Source organism: Rosa chinensis, chromosome 5, assembly GCF_002994745.2.
Source record: "Rosa chinensis cultivar Old Blush chromosome 5, RchiOBHm-V2, whole genome shotgun sequence".
NCBI classification, from domain to species: Eukaryota; Viridiplantae; Streptophyta; class Magnoliopsida; order Rosales; family Rosaceae; genus Rosa; species Rosa chinensis.
Window position 1 is genome coordinate 56,584,583 of NC_037092.1, and position 13,546 is coordinate 56,598,128.

The following is a 13,546-nucleotide window of genomic DNA, read 5'->3' on the forward strand; positions in this document are numbered from 1 at the left end:
TCAGTTCAGATGCATGGCTTCTCCAAAGGCAACGCCAACGACGATGGAAGACCTCCCCATAGATATTTTGATGCAAATATTCGATAGGTTATCCCTGAAACTATTAATCCAATTCAGCTGCGCTTCTAAGCGATTGAGGTCCCTTGTCGTCTCAAATCCCCAGTTCGCCAAATCGTACTTCAAGCTGAAAAAACTCTTGCTCGCCACCTCTTCTCTATTCGAATCCCTAAACTTGGAAAAGTCGTCATTTGGGGACGATTCTTCTGTCCGAAAGCTCGCCTGCCCATTCAAGCAACCGGCCCACGCCGTCAACATACTGGGCTCATGCAATGGTATGGTGTTTGTTGCAGTCAATGTTCATGATAGCTTTTATATCTGGAACCCCTCAACTGGGCTGTGCCGCAAATTGCCCAACCCAGGTTTTTCCTCGATTAATACAGACTTGGACTTATCAAAAACCATTATATGTCTCCACCATTGTGGTTTTGGCTATGTTTCTGCCACTGACGACTACAAAGTTGTGTAGCCGCTCACATTATGAATTCAACCATGCCTCTAGAGATCTTTTCATCCAGAGCTGGCTCTTGGAGAAGGATTGAATGCCCTCCCCAATTTTCCCCATTGGCCTATATGAGTGGAGCCAGGGGGGACTTTTACTAATGAGGCGCTCCATTGTCTCCAAAAACTGCGTGAGCCAGAGCTAGACACTCCCGGAAACACCATCACTGCTTTTGATTTAGCCAAAAAAGAGTTTCGGCAAATGCCGCTGCCTCTTTTGGGGGAGACGAGTTCAGATAGGGATTGTTTTTTCAGTGATATAGGGATTGTTTTTGGAGTGTGCCCGTGTGTATCGAGTTTTAAGAGGCAGAGATGGGGAGCCGGGCATGGTAGTCAGCAATGTACTAAAAGGCGCGCCGCGCCAAAGCTTGAAAGGCATAATTTTGCCTTCAAAACGCCTCTGTTTTGGTAGCTAGGTGCAAAGGCGCACAAAGTGTATGCTTAAGGCGCGGAATGCGCAAAAAGCGTGAAAATCTTGGTGAAAGGCGTACGCGTCAATGAATGCTGCAGCAATCCGAATAGTGAAATCCATGATTTTTCATCATCCATGACTACTCTGAATGTTGCTGCAATATGAATAGTGAAATCCATGGTTTCCCAGCCATGGCTACTCTGAACATAGACCGGCCTCTCCTTGATTCTTTTCTAGGTTTGAAATACGTATGAATATGGTTTGAGATCGTGTTCTCTGGAAGTTATGATAAATACTAGCTAATGGAAGATTTTTATCCCTTATTGAAAAAGGAAAAAAAGAAAAAAATGAAAAAAAGAAAGAAAGAGAACAGGATAGGGTTTAAGAATCTGCTCTTGGCATGGAGTTGGGATAGGGATTAAAGGAAGATACGTTTAAACTAGAAAAATAAAAAGATAAGGATAAAGACCAAGTCTACCAAATAACTGGAAAAAAGGGTTAGGGGTCGACCAATAATTATCAGTGAATAAAATTGTTTCCTTACATTATTAATGTTTTATAATTATAATATATGTATCATTTTCATATAATGCAAGGCTTACGCCCTATCAAGGCTCTCCCGAAAACGTCTCAGGGTACGCCTCAGTGTTTTAAAACATTGGTAGTCACTTTGATGAAACAGTCTTCCTGTCGTTCGGGGGAGATAAGAACACAGATGTTCAACAGGAATGACAGGAATTGTCGTGGTCTGTCCCCACTATGTCTCATCTTGATCCTTATTAAAGTGACGAGATCACACAAATATGCTGCAAACATGCCTGCAAGGAAGTACGTCCCTACGAGAGGACATAGCGTCACCCTACACGGAGGTAGGCATGGTGCCAACGCCAAAGAGAGTGGCAATCTGGCTTTACAGGCCATGGCCCCAGCTAGGATGCGTGGGAGGCCCGTGAGTTCGAAGGATACTTTGGCACATTTCAATCCTTTGATCATCAAGACTCAAAATCCGTCTTATGAGAATCTTCCGGGTTATGGTTATCGTTGGGGGACGCCTCAACGTCAGAACCTATTCTTGAGAATATAGAGCTCTATGAAACTTACACTAGTGTACATGAGACGTGGGATAGAAACTCCATCATAATTGGTGATGTAGTTGCGTATTTCGTTGCGCATGAGTTTGTTGAGTCAGATGATATCGAACCACGCTCCGTTGATGAATGAATGCCAACGTAGAGAGATTTGGCCTAAATGGAAAGATGCGATCCAGGTTAAGATGGATTCTCTAACAAAGAGGAAGGTTTTCGAGCTAGAGATGCTAAGACCTCCTGACATAAAACCTATTGACTAATGGGTCTTCGTTAGAAAGTGTGATGAGAAAAAGAGATGGCAATCTCGCCTTATGGCGCAAGGCTTCTCACAAAACGCCCTGGAATCGACTACGATGAGACATATTCTCTCGTAATGGATGTCATTGCACTCCACTACCTTGTCAGTTTGGTAGTTTCCGAATAACTGAACATGCAGCTTACAAATGTGGTCACTACGTATCTCTATGGGGATCTAGATACGGAATATACATGAAGGTTCATGGTGAATTTCATTTACCCAAGTCAAGAGGCTCTAGACCACGGAGCGCGTTTACAATAAGATTGAAACGCTCACTAAAGTGACTACTTGATTGGGAAGGGATATGCCCACGCGTTTCTATGACAAGTTTCGGATTCTATCGCGGTTCATGTTGGACATGATCTTCATTAGAAGCCCTTAAAGAGTTAAGGGAAACCGCTGAACACTTGAAATCCGAGTTTGAGATGAAGGATTTTGGGAGAACACGATTATGTCTCGGTTTAGAACTTGAGCAACGTGTCGATAGATGCTTAGGCATTTTGACAAGGTCAAGCTTTCAAGCACCCCCATGATCGTCCATAGTTTTGATCCTGAAAAGGATCCCCTTCGTCGAAAGGATGATGATGAAGATGTGCTAGAGGCAGAAGTGCCTTACTTAGGACAATAGGTGCATTATTGTACTTATCCCAATGCACAAGACCGGACATCTTATATGTTGTGAACTTGTTAGCTAGATATAGCTCTGCGATAACGCGACGCCATTGGATTGGTGTAAAAGATATCTTTCGATATTTGAGATGTATGATTGATATGGGCTTGCTCTATCCCTACAAAGAGATGATGGATTCGGACCCATCACACACCAGGTACGCCGCCAACACTGGCCTGCGTCCACTACCCCCATCCCTAAACTACATGTGTTTTGGAAGGTTTTGCTGATATTGGGTATCTCTCTGACCCACACAAAGGTCATTCCCAATCCGGTCAAGTGTTCACCATGGAAAAAGACCGTGACATCTTAGAGGTCTACAGAATAGACCCTAGTCGCTATATCTTCGAACAATGCAGAGATCATTGCTCTTCACGAAGTGGTTCGTGAATGTATATGGATTGGATCCATAATTACGCATGTTCGAACAATTGTGGTTTGAAGTCTACCACAGATGAGCCTACGAGCATTTAGGATAATGCGACTTGTTTTGAACAAATGAGGTAAGGCTACATCAAAAGCGATAACACCAAGCATAATCAGCAACAACAGACTCTCCTCGAGATCAAAGTGAACTAGGTTCAATCTAAGGACAGTGAGACAGACTTGTTTATTAAGTCATTGCCCAAATCCACGTTCGAGAAACATGTGGCAAGAATTGACTTGCGGAAATTATTTGAACTCCCATGATCGTGGTCATCAGGGGGAGGCGCAGACATCAGGGGGAGATGTCTACATGTTCACCTCGAAACGTGAAGGGTGTGTTGTGCTCTTTTTCCCCTTCGACCGAGGTTATTTTTGTCCCACTGGGTTTTTTGTTACTCGGCAAGGTTTTTAACGAGGCAACGAGAGAAGCACCACGTTTGGACAACACAATGGGGAGTGTTTAAGGATATCTCTATTTGTGTTTAATCCAAACTCTAGGTTACTTGACCTAGTGTTAATAGGGTTCAATTAGAATAATCTAGAGATTCTCTTTCCTTGTATGATTCTATCTCTATGCATTGTAATCTTCTATATAAAGAGGCCCCTATTATCAATGAGAATACACAGCGATTATCTCTCAATCTCTGATTCCCTAAAACACCAACAAAATTATTAATTATTTTAAGTGAATAAAATAAGACATCGAATTTATTTTATTTTTAGAATCTCTTACAATTTTTTTGGTTACCCTTTTTTTATTACCTTTATATATACACATATTTATTAATTGAATACTTAGGAATGTTTATATGAATTTTTCACATGGTGAAATCGGTACTTTTTTGACTCGATAATAAAGTATGCGATGCGACGAGTCTGTAAGAATTATTGGGGAATATTTTGGATACTCAAACTAATTTCTATGCATTTCGGAAGTTTTGAAATTTTGGAAAACATGTAAATGAAAAAGAAAATAGGTGTGGTGCGATTAGGACTGTCGAATCTTCCAATGATTCATCTGTGCTACCCAAAATTAATTGGGGAAGGCTATAAATGGGGGTCAGATCAGGTCAAACCCGCTAGAACCCTCGACCCGTGCGATGACCTTGCTACCCAAAAGAAGACCCGATCGGAAATTCCTTTTCAAGCAACAAAAAGACTGCGGACCACTGCAGTTGAGTTCGACTAGTCATCACCGACTTCTTCTCAATCACGACTCAGCCATAAATGGAGCAAGGGGGTAGAATCGAGCACATAAGGTATAGACACTGCAGTTGGGTTTATGCTTTTTCCGGCTACTCCGATCACCATTGTTGATGCATGAGGTATAGACACTAATCTTCTCTTCACGCTCTACACGTTTATATACTTGGTTTCGATTATAGTCGAGTTTTGATGGAATTGATGTTTTGAGTGGCATCAGCTTGGCGGTCTGGCATCTTCTCCGCTACGCAACAGAAGACTGGCATCTTCCCGCAGAGGTCTCTCGGCCTAGTTGCTAACGTCAGCCACGATCTAGAGCTGTTACCGAGTTGGCAACCGGCGAGCTTCGGTCAAGAAATTGGTCAGGGGCTTGGCCTTTTCCTTGGCCGGTTACCAAAGTTCAAAGCTTGGTCGGTCACTTCTCCACCGGTGGAGGCCATTTTTTTCCTCCATGTCAGTCACCACCTCACCTTGCCCAACTGGAGACTGGTCAAGAGGGCACCAGTAGACTTGCTCTAAGTCTACTTGGTATGTATCATATAACTTCTCCCAAATGAACATGACCGTAATGTTCCAAAATATTATAATTTAACCCAAAATTATAACAAAGACAAGGAGTCACAAGACTGTATAATTTTCTTCATAACTCTATGGGTTTACTTCAACAGTGTCTGAACTCTTCGAGAACTTTTGAAATGATACCTGAACTTTCAAAGTTATCAATGTGATACCTGAACTCATTTTTTCATATCAACGTCATACCTGCTGTCGATTTCCGTCACAGAACCGTTAACTATGACCACGTGCCCAGCACATGAGGCATAAAATAAGGGTAAAAATGACATTTCCCACTTCCATTAGTTCTTCACGGGGTTTTTTACTTCAACAGTGTCTGAACTCTTCGAGGACTTTTGAAATGATACCTGAACTTTCAAAGTTATCAATGTGATACCTGGACTCATTTTTTTGTATCAACGTCGTACCTGCGGTCGATTTCCGTCCCAGAACCGTTAACTATGACCACGTGCCCAGCACGTGAGACACTTAATGAGGTTAAAAGGCTAATTTACCCTCAAAAGTATTGTTTTTTATTTATTTTCTTTCTTTCTTTCTTTCTTTTTTTCTTTCTTGTTTTTCTTTTTCGACGTCTTCTTCCCTCTGATTGGAAGCCATGGCCACAAATCAGATCTCATCTTCTCTCTCAACCACCCAACCCTTTCCAAGCACTACTTGACTACAACCACATTGAACTCAGCTAGATCGATATGGCAACCTTGCAAAAATTCAAGCTCCTCGCCACTCAATGCCCCGTCGTCGCCTGAAGCCCCACGTGCAACCCATCTGCTAGCCCTGTCATCCACCTCCACCTCCACCACCGTAAAACCCTCAGATTGTTCCTCACCAGCACCTACCGCCGCCGATTGCCTCGCCAGAGTACCTCATCCGATGCTCCCACTAAGTACTGATATTACAGCCGCAAATAACTAAAGGCCAATTCGTTTTTTGGACAAATTGATTAGAAGCTGGAATCAGTGAAATGATCATTGCCCCATTGTTTGATAAATCATATACAGATAGATATAGTTATACACAGACATGCAATCGCGGAAAAATCAGTTTTGGGTTTTCTCCCATCATCACCATCCTTCGCCTTTTCACCGCTATTGAGAGAGAGAAAGAGAGAGACTCTTAGTCTCCTTCAATTTTGCATATTTTGATTCAATTACAAAGACACAGACTATTTTTGAAATTGATGAACTTATGTTGTGATGTTAGTTGTGGTGAGGAAGCCGAGTGCCACGACGGCGTGGCCCGCCTCCGTCATATCTCTGGCAAGCTATACAAGAAGGTCTGGATTGCCGCCGACCATATTCTCTCTCTCTCTGATCCCTCTGTCTGAAATCTCAGATAAATTTCAAGTCTCAGAGCTAGAGGCCAAGAGTCGTGAAACCGTCTACACCGCTCTGACCAGTAATAAATTCAGAGAAGCAAAGCCGTCGAGCAAGTTGTGCTTGGAGAACTCCGACGAGATGGAGTCCCCGGCGGTGTCCATCCATCAGAGAATTGGATTCAAGTTTTGCTTTGGGTTTTGCATTTTGCTAGGAAATGTCATCATCCCATCTGATTGCATTTTGCAGATGAAAAAGGAAATAGAAATGGAGAACAAGAACTGAAGGTACGACGGGACACGTGAAGAACTAAAGGAAGTGGGAAATGTCATTTTTACCCTTATTTTGTGCCTCACGTGGTCATAGTTAACAGTTCTATGACGGAAATAGACCGCAGGTACGACGTTGATACGAAAAAATGAGTTCAGGTATCACATTGATAACTCTGAAAGTTCGGGTATCATTTCAAAAGTCCTCGAAGAGTTCAGACACTGTTGAAGTATATATTTTTTAGGGTAAATTAGTCTTTTAACCTCATTAACTGCCTCACGTGCTGGACACGTGGTCATAGTTGACGGTTCTGTGACGGAAATCGACCTCAAGTACTACTTTGATACAAAAAAAATGAGTCCAGGTATCACATTGATAACTTTGAAAGTTCCTCATTTCAAAAGTCCTCGAAAAGTTTAGACACTGTTTAAATAAAAAACCCTAACTCTATTTAGATATATTTTCAACAACCAAAGCCTAAAAGTCCTAAATAGTAAAAGTGCATGCAGATCAGTCGAATATCAGACGCCATTGTTTTTGATCATGAGGATCCAATTCCGAATAATATTTCATCATCGTGATTCACGAAAGATATTTCATCATAAACCAAATCCAGAATAATCAAAGGCTCTGTTACAAGCCAGTGAGCCACGGGACGTGCTCCCAAAAGTAGTAACCAATTTCCCCTCTTTTTAAAAAAAAAAAAATGAAGAAGAATGAGAACAGATGAACACTATTTATCCATAGGGAAGTGCTAGACTCACATCCAACCACACCAATTAAGCAAGTTGTTGGTGGTGAACTAAACCACTGCCAAAACCCAAGAAATTTCAGCTGCTGGTTTTTTCTGATTCCCTCTTCGAATGGTCCATTCCATTTCCTAGCCAGCTATATATAGATATAGCCGACAGGCACTTATTACTTGCTATACACACTACATAATACACTAGGCAGCTCGTACATGGAACGATGATGTGCATGGATTACTATCGTTATTGTGAGGGTGATTTATGGACCACGAGGCACGAGCCAGATTGATTTTACATCTCCTATCAAACCAAAGTTTAATCCCGCAATATATAATTGATAGTACAAAGGATAGTAGGTGTAGATGTAAATTGATATAAATTGATGTATAACATGTATTAGGTACCATTGTTCATCTGTAAGTTTTAATATCAAAATAAATGTAAGCATTAAACTTAAAATCATTCATAAAATAAAATAAAAATAATAAAATTTAAAAATTAAAAAAAAAAACTTAAAATCATTTGGCAATTGATCAAAACACTCAAAACCATGTGTGTTTCTAGGAAAAGTCACAAAAAATTTTATATTATTCTAGAATAAAATTTTATCGCTACCACGTTAATCCTTTTTATTATGTCAAACCTATTTTTATTTGATAATATGATAAAGAAAACAATTTCTCTATGTGAGCAATTAGTTTGCGGTTTAGCGGGCAAGTGATCGAACTACCCTAAAATATCAAATGGCAATGCAAAGTAGTGATTTGAACCAATGAAATCGCGGTATTTTGACAAAAGTTAATACAAGACCAATCTACAACAAGTATTTGTCATGTAGACCAATAATATTAACTAAAATTGTGTTTATGTGGTTGTTTGAAATATAAATTTTAAGGAGAAATATCACTTTAGTCATCGAACTATGGGTCGCTCGACACTTTGGTCATCTAACTTTTAAAAACTTTATTTTGGTTATCGAATTATATCACTTTGGTCATTCTGTCAGTTTTCTCTGTTAACTCCAGGGGTATTTTGGAGATGAAATGTTTTACCCGCCATTTTTATAACTTAATCCAATTTTCCCCACCTAAACATAAAATTTCATCCAATTTTGCCAATTTTTCCCTCCTTTTATTCATGCATTCATCATCAGTAATCAAAGCATACATTAGAGAAAAATAATCGAGTCAGAGAATGATTCAAAGTGAGGGAATATAAGAGGAAGAAAAATATTGATTTAATAAATCAAGGAATTATAAAAGGAGGGAAAAGTTGGCAAAATTGGATGAAGTTTTATGTTTAGGCGGGAAAAGTTAGATTAAGTTATAAAAATGGCGAGTAAACCTTTAAATCTCCAAAATACCCTTGAAGTTAACAGAGAAAACAGATGGAATGACCGAAGTGATATGAGATGATATAGTTCGATGACCAAAATGAAGTTTTTAAAAGTTGGATGACCAAAGTGTCGAGTGAGCCATAGTTCGACAGAGCTTCTTCCACCCACCTAGGTGGGTGCTCACTTGGGGTCTTCAATAGTGCGTGCAATACACTCGCTGTTAGGATCTGTTAGGCCCAAAAAAAAAAAAAGCAAAAAGGATTGAGATGGCTTGAACCTGAGCTGCCACCCCAACACATCATTCATTACCAACCGCACCAACACCAAGACTAATGCTATTTGTCTTTGGTTCACCAACTTTAATTAGTTATGAGGGCTGATTCTTCTTCTTCCTTCTCCAGACTCACCTGCGATTTCAAAATCATTCTTCTGACTACAATTATCCATCTATTCACCCATAAAATTCGACATTCCTGTCCTGATTCTAGGTTGGGGCCGATGGGTTTTGCTCTGCTGGGTCTGGAGAGTTGGTGTTCCTTATGGGTTTTTAATCTTTCGTAACCACTTTCTCACACTTCAAACTTCAACGAGCAATGGCGTAGAAGATGAAAGAAAATGAAGATGAAAAATTGGACTACAGGACCTCTGTGTCTTTGTTCCTTCATAACTTCTATTAGCTTTCAATTTCATTTTTGTTTCACCATAGATAGATTAATTATTTTGTTTCATTTACCCGTTCCACGGATTTTTACCTATTTTGACTGTAGAGATTTTTTTTCAAACAGAGTTAACGACACTAACAGTGAGCTGCTTTGTTAACAAACGACTGATCTGATGGCTCAGATCGCGTAGTCGCCTCATGAAGCTAGATCGCTTGACAACACATTGGGTGACCACCCACCGAGGTGGGTAGAAGAATTTTCGATAGTTCGGTGTCCAAAGTAATATTTCTATCTAAATTTTATCAGGTAATAAATAAAAATATTTAAAGGGATATTGGTGTCGATTACATCCTTGGGTGGGACCCTATTTCTCAAGGGAGGAGATGCGAGGACTCGACGTGGTTGTTTGTTTGGCACTTTGGCGCGACAAAACTGATCGAACGATAAGCGCCTGACAAGGACGTCGTAAACGGCAGCAACCATAGGGCTGGGCACGGGCCGGGTCCAACAATAATTTCACTAGGCCCGGGACCGGCCCGTTTTTCATTGAGCCCGGACCCGGCCCGCATTGACACAAACAGGGACCGGCCCGGGCCCGGCACGTTTGAGTTCGGGCCAGGCTTGCGGGCTTTCGGGCCCAAAAACCTGTATTTTACCATTTCTATATCTAGTTATCTACTTTGCTATATATCATTCAAATCAACCTGGTGAAAATTTGAATTAAAACACTATCAAAATCCAAAGTTCAAGCTGCAAATTCGAATATCCAGAATACATAATATCCAAATTCAAGTACTCTTCAAGAACAATTAAAGCTACAATTGAAATACAAAGTGTCCAAATTTAAATATGAAGTCCAAATTCAAGTACAAATATGCAATGAAATAGAAATTAGAAAGTCCTAATTCAAATACAGCAACTTAGTAGCCATTCTTCCAGTCTTCAATCCAGGCATCTAGCAGTTCCCCAACAATGTAGTCATCCATTAATTGGCTTCCACACTTATCCCTACAGATGTTGGAGCCGTAGGCGGAGCCTCAGGAGCTCCCGGGTTTGGTTCAGCTGGAGCTTTCGGTGATGGTACAACAGCATTCCCATCGGTGGCCATTCTACAACCAAAACAGGGAGTTGGGACCATCGTCAATACAATAAAAAGTAATTACTTTGATTGAAACATCGCAAAAGATGATGCTACTAATAAACAGCAACTAGACTCCAAAAGCTTAATTCATTAAGGAGTAGACGAATAAAATACAACAAGCTAACACTCCTAATCCCATTTGGTACATGAAAATGGAGGCAAATGCACACTTAAAAAATATATATATATATATAAAAGGAACCTATATAGCTGCAATGGAGATTATATGTTTGATCAGGAAATCAGCATCTACCATTGTCTAATAATAATACTAGTCATGGAAAAGTAAGTATTTATTGATAGGAGATATAACTAGATAGGAAAATCACCTTATGTACAAGTAATTCATACTTGATTTTGATCTTTATAATAGACCCAGGCATTAGTTGCATTTGCAGCATGCACAGGTGAAGCCATCACTCTATGGCACACCCATGCACTATCTGCACTAGACTATAGCAATCTGATCTCTCCATAAAACTAAACTAAACAATCACACTTTTGCACACCTAAGCATTATCGCACTAGAGATTAGCAATCTGCTCTGTTCATGAAATAATATTGAACAATCACACTGTTCCATACAATGACAATCACATTGTACTCCTGCTTCCCAATCTCATTGAAAAGAAAGTAATGCTAATGAAAACTGGTGAGTTTCCTGTTGACATTAAGCTCCACATACTATTACATGAATGAGAAATTGAGAATATTCATATCTTCTCATTTATCGCAGAAACCAACAGGAAATCAATTTCAGGGTTCAATTAGGGCTTAAATTCACCTGTCGAAGGATCCCTGGGTGAAGAGCTCAGAAGCGGCGGATCGGTGAGAATCGGTGAGACTCCAGTCCTGCAAGAAATGATTGTGTCAAAATACTTAATCTTGGAATGCAAAGAGAAACTAAGAGAAACTGAGCAAAGAGAAACTAACCTGCCCAGATCGAGTAAGCTAGTTGAAGGTTCAGATCGATGAATTAGGCTGAGACTGAAGTGAAGAGACAGAGAGAGAGAGGTCTTGGAGATGGCGGAAGCGGCTGGAGGAGAAGCGCCTGGGCAGATCGGCTTTGTGAAGGAGAAGGCCTCTCTCAGATCGAGTTTGGGTTAAATCGATGAATTGAAGAGAGAGAGAGAGGTCTTGGAGATGGCGGAAGCGGCCGGAGGAGAAGCGCCTGGGTAGATCGGCTTTGTGAAGGAGAAGGCCTCTCTCAGATCGAGTTTGGGTTAAATCGATGAATTGAAGAGAGAGAGAGAGGGCTTGGTGTTGGCGGACATGGCGGAAGCGGCTGGGTTCTGTTCAGATCGATTTAGATATGGCGGCCTCTCTCTCAGTCTCTCAGATAGTCAGATCGGGTTTGGGCGTTTGGCCGTTTGGGACTTTGGGGGAAGAATGAGGCGAGGCCGCGAAGAGTGCGAGACTAAATGTTCACTACTTCACTTTAGGTTTAGGACTTTAGGTCAGTGGGGAATATAATTCAGTATACCTGATCCTATGACAATATTTTGTGGCCTTATATTGACCAATAAAACAATGACATGTGTCTCTTTTTTACCCAATACGGGCCTGACGGGCTTTTTCAAATTTGAATGTCAGGGCCCGACCCGAACCGTCACTTTGAAAGTGAAGGCTCGGCCCGAACCGTTTTGGTGAAAAAAAAAATAGGGCCCGGCCCGAACGGGTCGGGCTTTCACGGGCCGGTCCGGATTTACGGGTTTTCGGGTTTAAACGCCCAGCCCTAAGCAACCAGTTACAAGTCCATAAAATCGAATTGATTCTTACCAAAGACCAAGTCCCATCGATCTTACCCGCACACAGTCCGTGCCATTGCTTTTGTTTGTTTCCTAAAGAAATCAAATATTCTTACCGGCCACATCTTCATCTTCATTGGTTCAAATTATATATCAATATACTTAAACTTTATTTAGAAAACCTCTCTCAAGACTCTTATGCCTTCTAGAATTTTTTTTTTTTTAAACTGTTAGATCTGTGTTTTTACCGAATGTGATGGTTGAAAAGTTATGCTTACGAAATTTTTGTATTTTAAAATTAGTAGCAATGGCGGAATTAGATTTTAGACTGGTTTGATATATATATATATATATATATATATATTGATTAAAATATAAGAAGCATTTTCATAAGAAAGAAAAAGAAATGGTGAGAGTTTTAATAGAAAGTAATGTAGGAAAAGACGAAACATTAAAGAAGTGACAATGAAACAACTGAAGTATCTGTGACAAACTCTACGGAACAAAATATGAATAACAAAAAGTCTTTGCACCTTTATCTCTTTTGCCTGGGCTTAAGTCCACCCAAGCCGGTGGCTGGTTCTGCCACTGACTAATGGGACAAACAAACTGGTCTATATACACGTATCAATTGAACTCGAATCTATCTTTACTTTTAATCCTTTTATATCTAGTCAAATTAGTTATAACAAAATGTTAGTTTGGAGATAAATACTACAGACGTCTTGAAAATTACTAGTACATCATATTCATAAAATTTGTATAATACTAGTTTTTTTTTTTTTTTTTAAATAATAATACTAGTTTATCAGTTATCACTACATAAATTTAGTCTAATCTACGCTAATAAATTCGATTAATTAACGCACCGAGTGAATATCGTATTCCAGTGATTCCAGCTTTGGGTAAAGCAATGGACGAGTCAAGTTGTAGGGAATTATTCTCTAAAAACTGTAGCGAAGCAAAACGCATTCTCGATTTCCTATGCACACTTATCGAGGACGAGGTAAAAGTAAAACTCATCTCGTAATTTCACGAGAATTTGGCGGTAAAATCTACCGGAACTAAACTCCAAATTAAATTCAATTTATTAAAT

General features: G+C 40.2%; 1 long non-coding RNA gene and 1 pseudogene across 1 annotated transcript; both read right to left on the minus strand.

Moving 5' to 3' along the window:
• Nucleotides 1-13,546, minus strand: part of LOC112164497 — an 87,509-nt pseudogene that overhangs the window by 52,348 nt on the left and 21,615 nt on the right.
• Nucleotides 10,296-11,986, minus strand: LOC121049608. Its single transcript, XR_005800869.1, has 3 exons — nucleotides 11,636-11,986; nucleotides 11,487-11,554; nucleotides 10,296-10,569 (listed from the first exon to the last, which is right to left on the minus strand). It is a non-coding gene; the product is annotated as an uncharacterized LOC121049608 (long non-coding RNA).